Consider the following 12080-nt stretch of genomic DNA (forward strand, 5'->3'; position numbering starts at 1 on the left):
ATGGCATTTTTTTTGTTTAACTTTTTACTTGTATACTATACTTTTACTATAAGTTTAGTTATTTATTTTTGAATTTTGAGTAAATTTTTAGCATTCAATTTTCAAGAAAATGTTTTACGGATAGAAAAAATGGAAACTAAACCGAACAAGGGGAATAAATACTGTTTTTGAGGTATACAGATTCACAGATATTGATTATTGTTTAGCTACTCTGTCCATTTCTCCAATATAATAATAATAATACATTTTATTTATATTGCGCTTTTATTGTACCAAAATCCTTTTTAAATGTCAAAAGGAGAGTCAATTCTTCCATGTTTATTTTAATGACACCTTCCAAGGCAGCATCACTGTTATTGCTCATGCTTGGGGTTAGTCATAACACTAAATATAAAACCTCAGCTCAGAGTTTGATCTCAAACTGCAGTGTTTCGATGATTTCTCGAATCATGTGTCTGATTGAAGAGAGGTGTGCTTTTACTTCACTGTGATCAACCTGAAAAATGGGCAACAAATCCCAAAGATGACTTATCTGCCATATATCTGACAGCTGAACTGATCACAATATTGTGACTTGAATGCGGATTCTTTTGGACAGGAAAGCACCACAACTGCATAGCAACACCCTGGCAACAGCATTTTCCTCAATATACAGTACATTGCTGTTATGTGTGTCTCTGTCTGTATTTCTCTCTCAGGTGAGTAGTTTGGCTGTAATGTCCGTAACTCACACCAGAACAGGAGCTCAGGGGTCGTGACCTCTGCTACACACATGAATGAGACATTCACTAAGGCCACAAAGAACACCTTCTCTGGTTTTCTGTCTTTTCTTCTCATCCTCTCTCTTCACACTGGTCTGAATGAGGTGGCTGAATGATATGAACAAATACAAAAATGTATTGATGAGTGAGATATGCTTATTTGACAAGCAAAGATAAGTACACATGCTATAAATTGTGTGTGTATATATATACACACTATATATACTGATACACACACACATATCACTGTAAAAAAATATTGTTGGTTTAACTTAAAAAAGTAAGTAACCTGGGTTGCCTTAAAATTTTAAGTTGATTGAACTGGAAAAAGTGAGTTAATACAATGAAGTAGATTAATTTAACCATCAGAAACTCAAAATAATAAGTTATCTCAACTAAATAAATTATCATAAAGTTGATTTGACAAAAGAAAATATGTTGTGATAACAAATCTTGAAAATATTTTTTACAGTGTATATATAGGCCTATAAGTTATTTTTAAGTAATAATGAAGCAGTCTTCCAAATTGGAAGACTGCTTCATTATTAACATTAACATATAGGCAATTTTAAAATAAAAGTAAAATGTATGTAATTTTTTTTTTTTTAATCATCTGACCAACCCACCAAACTAAGTAGGTGAGTTTGTCTGTCAGCGCGTGTCCGTGGTGTGACGAGCGCGCGCGTCTCAAGCTGCTGATGTTGACGAACGCTGAAGAGTGAAGACGTTTGTGTTGAACTGACACATCATTCACTTCTTCTTCACACGGACAGAGTGTTTTACTACAACAACTCACGGGGACTTTCTCTCTTCAGAGCGGGTAAGAATCCAGTGAATCAACATCTTTTTGAACCGGGGGAAGTGAGCATATCTGTCTCGTGTAGCGCTATATCTAACAGAAACTGCGATTGATTTTCACGAAATATAACGTTAATGTTAAATCGGTTCGTCCTGATGACGATTCGTAGATGCTCTTGTTTTAGGTAGCACTTTACACTAAAGGTTTTACCATGGTACATTTCCGCCGAAATACTACTAGCCTAAGTTACTAACTTACTCTATACATCCGGAGAACATACTTTAGAGGAGATCTCTTATTAACTTAGCCTATGTGATCTACATGATGATAATCTATGGTTACCATGATAAATAATTGTTATATATAGAGTTAGTGTTTATATATGAAACCAACACTTTTCACTATAGCCTACTGTGTTTTTGAACAACATGATCCATGTAATGTTGAAATAGGCTATGGTTTTTTTTTTGGGATGGTTATTATTGGTATTCTTATTATTATATTGCAGAGTACACATATGTTGATGAATAAATGTGGATGAGTATAGTAAATATTTAGTGCCATGGTGTAAATCATAATACCATGGCATATCTGATACATCATTGTATGGTATCACCACAGACTTAATTTGTGAGGGAAGACTGAAGATTGTTGCCTTGTCAAATGCGCTTGATTTCATGATAGTTTGCATTTTACACTTTTTTGCAATATTTCAAATACATAAAAATGTCTTCCATTGGTCAGACAAACAGTGGGACATTCTTCTAACTGATTATTAAGTTAAAATAGAGTATTATTTTATAATTTAAAACTTCTCAAAACATTTAGTGATTTTTATTTCAATTATGTGAAGCTTCATTTTTACAGTCATGTTACGGTTTATAGTGTTGCACAGTCATGGCGATGAAGTTGTAATATTAGATAGGCTATTAGTTTAAGTTCATTTGCCATTTTTTTCACATTAAGATGCATATCGTTTGTGTCATGTGGATATACTATTGAAACAGTGTCCATTTTAAAGGAAGTTTTTTCTTCTCTAAGATGCATATCCGATTGAAATGGCTTCACAAACAAGAAAAAATGTAGAACGGGACTTAATTTTGTTCATTGGAAGTGTACTGAATAGTTGTGGTTTGCTATTGCTGGTACCATCTCATGTGAATGACAGGTTTTGGGAAGAGGTTATTGTCCCGCCCTCGCGCCGGTGAAGTCAAGTCACTTTATTTATATAGTGCTTTTTACAGTGATAACATTAAACATGTCAGAAGAGATGCATAGAGAAGTTATATTGATTCAAGATAATAAGTGCACATGATAAATCTTAAAAAAATAATGATGTGCATTGATAAATCATTTACAATAAACATTGCAATAGTCCATTAAAAACAAGAATTGTCCATTTTGATTTCATGGTAAGTAGGAAAAGGAGGGAAAGTTGGAGATAAATATATATTTTTAGGTGGTGGTAATCAACATTATGCCACAAATGCTGTGGATTGAGCTCAACTTGTCATGAAACCAGAATATTCCTTTAACAAACTGGATGGGTTTGCAGTGGTGATTTTGTCATGATATATGGTGTCCGGGACACGTCTGGTGGGAATATGATACAGCGACAGAAACTTTTAACCGCTCTGATAAGGAGTTAACTCACACTATCTTGATAGCCTCTACTCTTTCAGCACTTAGAGAGTAATCCCAACAGGAGCCACTTTCTCTAGGGATAATAGAGGAGTTGGACTGTTTGTGTCCATTAGACATCTTGATTTTTGACTTTTATGAACCATGTTTTTCTTGAACACTAGAAACAATTGTTGACTCAAGCACAGTTCACACACTATGTCATCAGTTTAACACAGCTTGATTTCACTGTGTTGCATATAAGTTGCTGTTTGTTTCTTTGTAAAACATGTTAAAGAAACATGTTAGAATACAGTATATGTTTCGCAAAGGATTTTGAGATATGTAACCAAAGGCCCCTGCCGCTACAGCATTACGGTAGGCCCCCTACCCCATAAAGACATTTGTTTTTAGCTCCATGCCAATTATCTATGTAGAAATGTCGATAACTTTTACAACACTGTTTGTATGCTGTGTAAAAATATGGGTCAAATATTGGTGAATATTCAAAATCAGTCTTTGCCAGTAGGTGGCGCTTGTGGAACTGCAGAATTAGCGGTTACATAAACAGGCAGCGATGCGCTAATAAAACTACATCAGCGTTTCTCAACCTTTTTTTTTTTGCCACGGCACAGTTTTGGTAGCCTGGACCCGCCAGAGTCTCGTACATTTCTTTTGTTTCATTTCGTATGACGACTCAAAATAGCGCACGACATCAACGTGATCGTTCTCAGCCACTCCCTCTGTTCGCTGATTGGCCCGGTAAAAAATTGACCGGAGAAAACCAAAGAATACAGCACAATCCCAGACGGAGCACTGAAGGAAAATGAAAATTGAGCGGAAGTACGTTGGGGGGCGGAGCCAGGCTACAGTTTTAGAAAATCAATAAAAGATGTAACATCTTTATTGAAAGTCAATAAAAGATGTCAATACAAACGATGAACAAAAGATATTTAAAACTTGCTTCAACTAGACGGCAAATATTCTCTGATCTTCAAATACACAAAAACGACAGTTTGAGGAGCCAATGGATTAATGAGGTTTAGTCACAACCTCTTTTAAATGCTTTTTATTGGTTAAATTTTTGTAAAACCCACATAGAGATGTAAATGATGGCTAATAGCATTAATTTTATATGACGAAATATGAACACAAGGTTTTGGCCCGACATTAATGATGTATCATCCACATCACAAGCAGACTATATACTTTTTGCAATTTGGTAAGGGCGCAAAGCCATAGCACACTTTCGATTATGAAAGATACTTAAAGGCGCAAAACAACGTTAGAGGCTTTTTATGTTATCATGAGAAGTTTTTGAATATTTCCGGTTCATTATTAAACTGGCGCACAGATTAGTTTATGCAATTAATGAAAGACACTGGAGGTGTATTGGTTCGAGGGATGTGAGCATGATTTATTAATTACATACTAGACTATTAATTGTTCTTTTCAGGCGTGTTTTCAGAGGGGAAATTTACTTAGGACATGTTCTTGTGTTTATTAAAGCGTTGTTTTAGTATTATCTATATATTTGTATAGTATTTATTAATATTCTTTATTTGCATTTTTTATATTTTTAGTTTGTTTTGTTATGTTTTTTGTCATATAGGCCTGTATATTTACATTAGGGCTGTCAAACGATTAATCACGATTAATCACATCCAAAATAAAAGTTTTAAAAGTGTTTACATAATATATGTGGGTGCACTGTGTATAATTATTTTATATATATAAATACACAAACATGCTTGTATATATTTAAGAAATATTTTCATATATTGTATATAGATTTATATATAATTTATATTATATATAAATATAAATTTTATATATTTTGTTTCTTAAATATACATGCATGTGTGTGTATTTATATATATATATATATACAAAATAATTATACACAGTGCACCCACATATATTATGTACTCAAACTTTTGTTTTGGATGCGATTAATCGCGATTAATATCTTATCTTTCTCTTTCTCTTTATTTTTTTTCAGTATTAGTCATTTTAGTACTTTATCTTATTTATTTCAGTTAATTGCAACATTTTTATTTTTTATTTTAAGTTGTTCATCTAATATTCAATTTTATTTTAAGCTTTATTTTAATTCCGAAAATGCGTTTTAGGACAGTATCATCGCCGTTGTGTGTGATATCAAAACAAGTTCACTGATATGACTGTAGGCCCAATGTCACGGATGAACAGAGAGACCTGAAACTATGTGAACACACACACACACACACACACACACACACACACACACACACACACACACACACACACACACACACACACACACACACACACACACACACACACACACACACACACACACACACGCACGGAGGCACTAATCAGGTCCAGCTGTGTGTCAGTGTGTTATGTGGAGTTCACGTTGGAGAGTGTGTGACCATATGGCATAAAGCGTCCAATTCTTACCTCACCCCCCACCTTTCGTCATGGGACTAGGCAGGAAAGACTCAACGACCAGCCAGAGTCGAACAGCAGATGTGAGTGTGTGTATGAGAGGGAAAGATGGAATGTGAGAGTAGCAGTACACCCCATACAGTGCAAGCACACACATTTGACAAGAACTAGAAAAGTCAAACTGAATTGAAAAGTGGCCCTGCTTATTTTTTTAACGCACGTTACTGCTCATATTGCGAATGATTCAGTGGTGCAGATATTTATATTTTTAATGTTTTTTGACACACACTTGCTCTTCCTGTGATACCACTCTAGACAACTGTACATCTCTCACTTTTCACAATCCAGTCAGAAAATGAAAAGTTCAATAAGCAGTATTCTTTTATTTTAAACTATTATACTATTTATTAAATAACTATTTTATTTAGCCTTTATTTTTATATTTCGTTTGCATATTCATTTTAGTTTGTACTTTTATTTTTATTAGTTAAAAAACTATATAGCTTTAATAAATTTTAATACTTCAACTTAAGCCTATTTATTTCACTTTTCAGACTTTCAATTAAGTTTAATTGGGTGATTACACTTTTCAACTAAGAACGGAAACTTTGTGTGTTTTAGTCATTTATTTATATGACAACAGCATTTGAAACATTGCAACAAAAGTACACGTTTTTGAAAATGATTTAGTTATCGTCTCTGTGTAAACTACAAAAAAAAAAAAATTGTGAAAAAGGATGACATCATGCGTATTACGTGTTCAGTCTATAGACGAATCCGGCGAAACTACCGGAAGAAAGCGGGCGCCATTACTGAGCTGTTGCTGGGTAGCGTTGCGCCATTGCCTCCTATTGTTTTAGTTGCAACTTGCGTCCACCGGAATAAACAGCTCGCGATTTACGACTGTCACTAACGTTACAACGTTAGCCCTTGTATAATGTCGAGTGGGTAAACAGTTTCTGTTATAAATTGTTTCAATGGTGTGAATACCCCGGGTCGACTGCCCTGGTGCCGTACGGTTTACAAAGATTTCCTGGGCGAGTACAAGACGCGGGCATTCGCGTATAATAACAATTATTTAATGACATAAGTAAAAAAATATAATATGTGATATAGTGATCAGCAAAATCTCCTCTCTTGCTATTTGTTCTATTCAATTAACATGCTATGGTCATTAAATGGCTTTCCTGAGCTAAATGTAACGTTATGTGACATAATTGTTCTCCTGCTGTTATATTGACCTCTTTCCATGGTTTAAAAACAGTAGTTGGTCGATATTTTGTATACTTTCTTGCTGTAACGTTACCTTACCCTTGCCCGTTGCAATGTGAAAATGAGATAAATAATGGACACAAATGAAAAACATGAATTTGTTATTTGATTTCATTCATTTATTCATTTATTTATTGTTGCCAAATGGACAGATCTTTTTATAGTTTCCTCGTTAGCAAACGTTAGCCTAGCTAGCTTGCCAAGCTATTTTCATAAATAATCTGTAAGATCGTTTGTACCCCTTATCTGTGATTGGAGGCTGCTGTCTAACATCATCAACCCAACAAGTCATTCTGCCTGGCTGTAGCTGTCATCAAGGGTGCGTTCGCGTTATCACCGAGGTTTGTTTACATACCGGTGCATATGTCTATGCCGGTGTAACAGCTCAGTAATGGCGGCGCCACAAGATGGCAGCCTACACAGAACGCTCGTCGGATTCGTCTATAGAGAGCCGAAGTGCTGATGTCACTTTGTAGGACAACTCGGACGTTACACGTTTTGTCTATCAAGATAATCTTTACAAGTTAATCCACAATGTATACATTTTGAAGCCTACATAATGTTTAAAAATCACTCATCCATAAAAGATCCATAAGCTTGACGACAAGATCCATAATTCAGCTTAATGTGGAATTTACTTCATCAATATATGCCTTTGTTATTGTAAGAGGTTAGCGACCCCTGGTGGCGAAAAATCCTGCATATTGTACCTTTAACAATAACAACACTCTGCAAAGCTGTTTGACTCTGAAGTGCAAGTGTGCAAAAGTGTCATATCTTAAAGGGGTCATGAACTGTCTTTTTAAATTTTATTATATTGTTGTCTGAGGTGAAATTATGACGTTCACTTGGTTTTTGCATTCAAAAACATCAAATTAATAAGTAATAGGCTATTTTCTACCCTAGTTTTGAGCCTAGCTGAAAAACACTCAGTTTTTATGGGCGTCTCTCACTGAAGACTTGGAAGTAAACGCCCACTGCTGTGAGTGGAGAACAGTTTTGCATATTATAATGAGTTTCGACTCACCAGTCGGTCAACGTGGGGGAAATTATTTTGAAAACTTCCAATGTTGTAAAATGGCAACCGGAATAATTCGCCCATACATGTTCGACCCAGAGTCCGTGTGTTGCACCATTCCTGTCAGATCCAATATAGACGGCACAGTACCGTTCTTTACTCTTAACCGGTCTGCAAATCCAGTCTTGTTTACAATCCTCAGTGAAATGAAGCGAACAGACGGTTTTACCTCATCAGCTGGAACGTCATTAAAAATAAAGTTTTGCATTCCTATTGGAATCCAGAGGAAGTCTACTTCCACAAACAGGCACTGCACAATATTTTGTATTCGTCAGTAGCTCCGGTTTGTCATCACGAGGTAGGCATCTATGTTATTTAGCTATGCGTGTAATGTGCGAATCGGTGGGCGGGGCTAAACCAGCCGTGTTGAAGTAGGAATTGATCTTCTTCTGCGGGGGTGGGGTTTTAACCCCTTTGACGTCATGGTTCCCCACTTTTAAAAACGTGTCGTTTGCGGGGCTGGTGTCAATAAAAGCTTTTATTGGACTAACAAGGACGTTTTCAGTTCTGAAACTTACAGGATATTCTTATAATATGATGAGCTCTTAGATGTCAAAAGCTCAAGGAAAATTTGATTTCTCAGTTCATCACCCCTTTAAATGCTTCAGGTTGAATCAACAAAGCAACACTGCCAATTGTTTTAAAGAACCCTCTTGTTATACTGTACGTAATCAACAAAGCTCACTGTCTAAACTGCTAGTGTGTGCCAAGTCAACAAAATTAGCATTCTTGCAGTGTAGACACTGTGTTTGGGTGTCATTAGCTATTTAGAATTTTTACATTTTTACTTCCTTTGGGTTCAGCATGATAATAAGGAATGTAACACTGACATGCTGTGTGTGTGTGTGTGAGACTCAAAGGGAGTCTCTGTTTAAATTTCATTAGTCTCAACCTCGCCCTGACACCACAGCTCACATTCACTCAAACACATTTATGTTTATGTCATATTGATTGCATCATTCGACTCAAGAGAAGTATCAGGCCCAGAAGTTCAATATTTATTGGTGGATTATGTGCTAGTGTTTATACTTTTATATATTTGTGTAGTATGTAGGGAAAGTTTCACATGTGGATTTGGGCGTATTTGATAGTGTGTTTTCTCTTCACGGGTGATCTGCATTCTGATTGACAGCTGGCTGGTTATGGAGCGTCCTTATATTAGAAAGGTGAGGAGTATTGATTCTTCAGGTTGATTATGAATCACGAGGTGTAAAGTTACAATTTCGATGTTAGCATAGCATGTTGAAAAGAATTGGCATGGATTAGCCCAGGCAGCCAGGACCTCAAGGTGAATTGATTAAAAATTAGACAAAAACTTTGAAATAAGTAAAAGCAGCTAAGAAATATTTCTTATTTTTCAACTTTCTTTTTCTTTGAAGAACCTGGACTCCCATGGTTTTATAAAACCTGGATATATATTTATATTTTATATTAATTTATGTAAGTTTTTATTTGATACTTTTTTAAAGTATAATTTAAAGATCTGGAAAACTTATGAAAATTAATAACATCTTACTATGGACATTTTTGTCAAACTCAAACATAAAATAATTTATGGTGTAGTAATTAGGGGAATCGAGTAAGGTTTTCGATTTTCGATTTTTTTTTGCAAATTCAAGATGATTCGATTCACAATGAGATTTGATTCAGTTTGATTCTGTATTCAAAGTTACAATAAGTTCATTCATAGTAGGCGGTGGGCGATTCTTTTTTTTCCTTATTTATTAAAGGTGTTAAAGTGGTGCAGATGTCTTTGAGTGTAAGTTGTGCAGGTTGTTGCACTACTGTATGCCAAAAACCTTTTAAGTAAAGTCATTTCGCTTGGCGGCCATCTTTGAAACGCCTCTCAGACAGCTATTTCAGTCGTGCAAGTGCAGCTCCTATCCTTTTGAATGGGGAAACATCAAATTCTCCAAAGCCATTCACCAAGCTTATGATTAAATTTTAGATTTGAAATCATCAATGAAGTCTGACGACAACCGTCTCATAAATTTAGTTTCTAAATGCTCAAATCATGAGGGAAAAAAAAGTGTTTTTCATGCTGGACTAGCCAATGCGCATGTGTAGTCAACAACAGCAACAACAGATGACTTTACCAGTTGACCGTTCGCAAAGACCCGCCCCCTTTAGTTACTGTTGCTATGTCTGACAAGCTATGCCGCTCTCACTCCACACCATGTTCTCACGCAGTGAAAAATTATAATGAAACTAAGTCTCAACTGTCAATTTTGGTCAGATATTTAAACAATAAAGATATTTGGTTCTTTAATGTGTCGCTGTAGAGCCTCAGTTAAAGGAGTAGTTCACTTTAAAAAAAAAACTTTTGCTGTTAATTTACTCACCCCTATGTCATCCAAGATGTCCATGTCTTTCTTTCTTCAGTTGAAAAAAAATTAAGGTTTTTGATGAAAACATTCCAGCATTTTTCTCCATATAATGGACTTCATTGGGAACCAAACGGTTCAAGGTCCAAATGAGAGTTTCAGTGCAGCTTCAAAGGGCTTTAAACGACACCAGACGATGAATAAGGGTCTTATCTAGTGAAACGATCGGTTTTGTAAATAAGACTGGAGTAAAGAACAGTGCTGTGCCGTCTAAAAAAAATTAAGGTTTTTGATGAAAACATTCCAGGATTTTCTCCAAATAATGGACTTCAATGGGAACCAAACAGTTCAAGGTCCAAATGAGAGTTTCAGTGCAGTTTCAAAGGTCGTTCTTTCTTCAGTCGAAAAAAAATTAAGGTTTTTGATGAAAACATTCCAGCATTTTTCTCCATATAATGGACTTCATTGGGCACCAAACGGTTCAAGGTCCAAATGAGAGTTTCAGTGCATCTTCAAAGGGCTTTAAATGACAACAGACGATGAATAAGGGTCTTATCTAGTGAAACGATCGGTTTTGTAAACAAGACTGGAGTAAAGAACGGTGCTGTGCCGTCTATATTGGATCTGACAGGAATGGTGCAACACACAGACTCTGGGTCGAACATGTATGGGCGAATCATTCCGGTTGCCATTTTACAACATTGGACGTTTTCAAATCAATTTCCCAAAACAAAATGCACCAACGGGTAAGTCGAAACTCATTATAATATGCAAAACTGTTCTCCACTCACAGCAGTGGGCGTTCACTTCCAAGTCTTCAGTGCGAGACGTCCATAAAAACCGAGCGTTTTTCAGCTAGGCTCAAAACTAGGGTAGAAAATAGCCTATTACTTATTAATTTTGATGTTTTTGAATGCAAAAACCAAGCGAACGTCATAAATTGACCTCAGACAACAACAATATAATAAAATTTAAAAAGCCAGTTCATGACCCCTTTAAAAATCCTTAGCCTGTAAATTAAAAAAAAACTGCTGGAGAATGTCAAGTTTATTGAATTTATTTACTCACCCTCATGTCGTTCCACGGCGTTCAATTTGTTCTCTCTAATCTCGTAGTCTATGAGAATGAGAAACGATTGAGATGTAGTAATGAGATCTCATTCTGGATATTGTTTCCTATACGGGATCAGGCCCCAGTAGCTCTTTTTGATAAAGCTACAGATTTAAAGCATTTGAGAATCTCCAATCTGGAGTTTAGCGAGTCTATAAAGGCTTCAGGTTCAACTGAGTGATTTATCATACAGGAAATAATGTTATCACGGCACATTCCTCAGGTAATATACGATCACACACACCTCCCATTGACCCAGGTGTGTGTGTGTGTAAGCGAGTGACAGAGAGATCACTGGTGTCTGCAGGGCTGATATTATCGCTTGCTGAAAAGAGATATAGATCAAGAGGAAATTGAGCCATTTAAATCCCAGGAGCGCTTTATGATTAATGGCTGTCAGGTATTATACTGTCTCTCTGAAAAGATCTGGCAACCAGCCGAATAAAACACCACACACACACTCATAAAAGTCAGTCATTTTTCCATTGTCCAAAAGGCAAATACTCTCTGCAATCCACCCACTACGGGTGGGCGGTGTGACCCAAATCTTATATCATGGTGTGAGTAATTTCTTATGACGGTAGCAGTCTGTATCAGTTTTTTTGGGTGGAAAAAGTGGTTTATAGGCTATTATAACCATGTGGTAATATCTATTTCTGGATACTTTAGAAATTAAACCTAAC

At 35.9% G+C, this 12080-nt stretch overlaps 1 protein-coding gene across 2 annotated transcripts in view; it reads left to right on the top strand.

Annotated features, from left to right (window-relative positions):
* Nucleotides 1–1425: 1425 nt before the first annotated feature.
* bmpr1ba (bone morphogenetic protein receptor type 1Ba) overlaps nucleotides 1426–12080 on the top strand; it is a 72353-nt gene continuing 61698 nt past the window's right edge. The window contains exon 1 of one of the 2 annotated variants that reach the window (XM_039684430.2): nucleotides 1426–1581. The gene's annotated coding sequence lies outside the window, so the exon portion shown is untranslated. The remainder of the gene's footprint in view (nucleotides 1582–12080) is intronic. The other variant, XM_089130604.1, reaches the window with a different exon arrangement.

The sequence above is a fragment of the Pimephales promelas genome, chromosome 4 (assembly GCF_988280905.1).
Source record: "Pimephales promelas chromosome 4, fPimPro1.hap1.1, whole genome shotgun sequence".
Taxonomy (NCBI): Eukaryota; Metazoa; Chordata; class Actinopteri; order Cypriniformes; family Leuciscidae; genus Pimephales; species Pimephales promelas.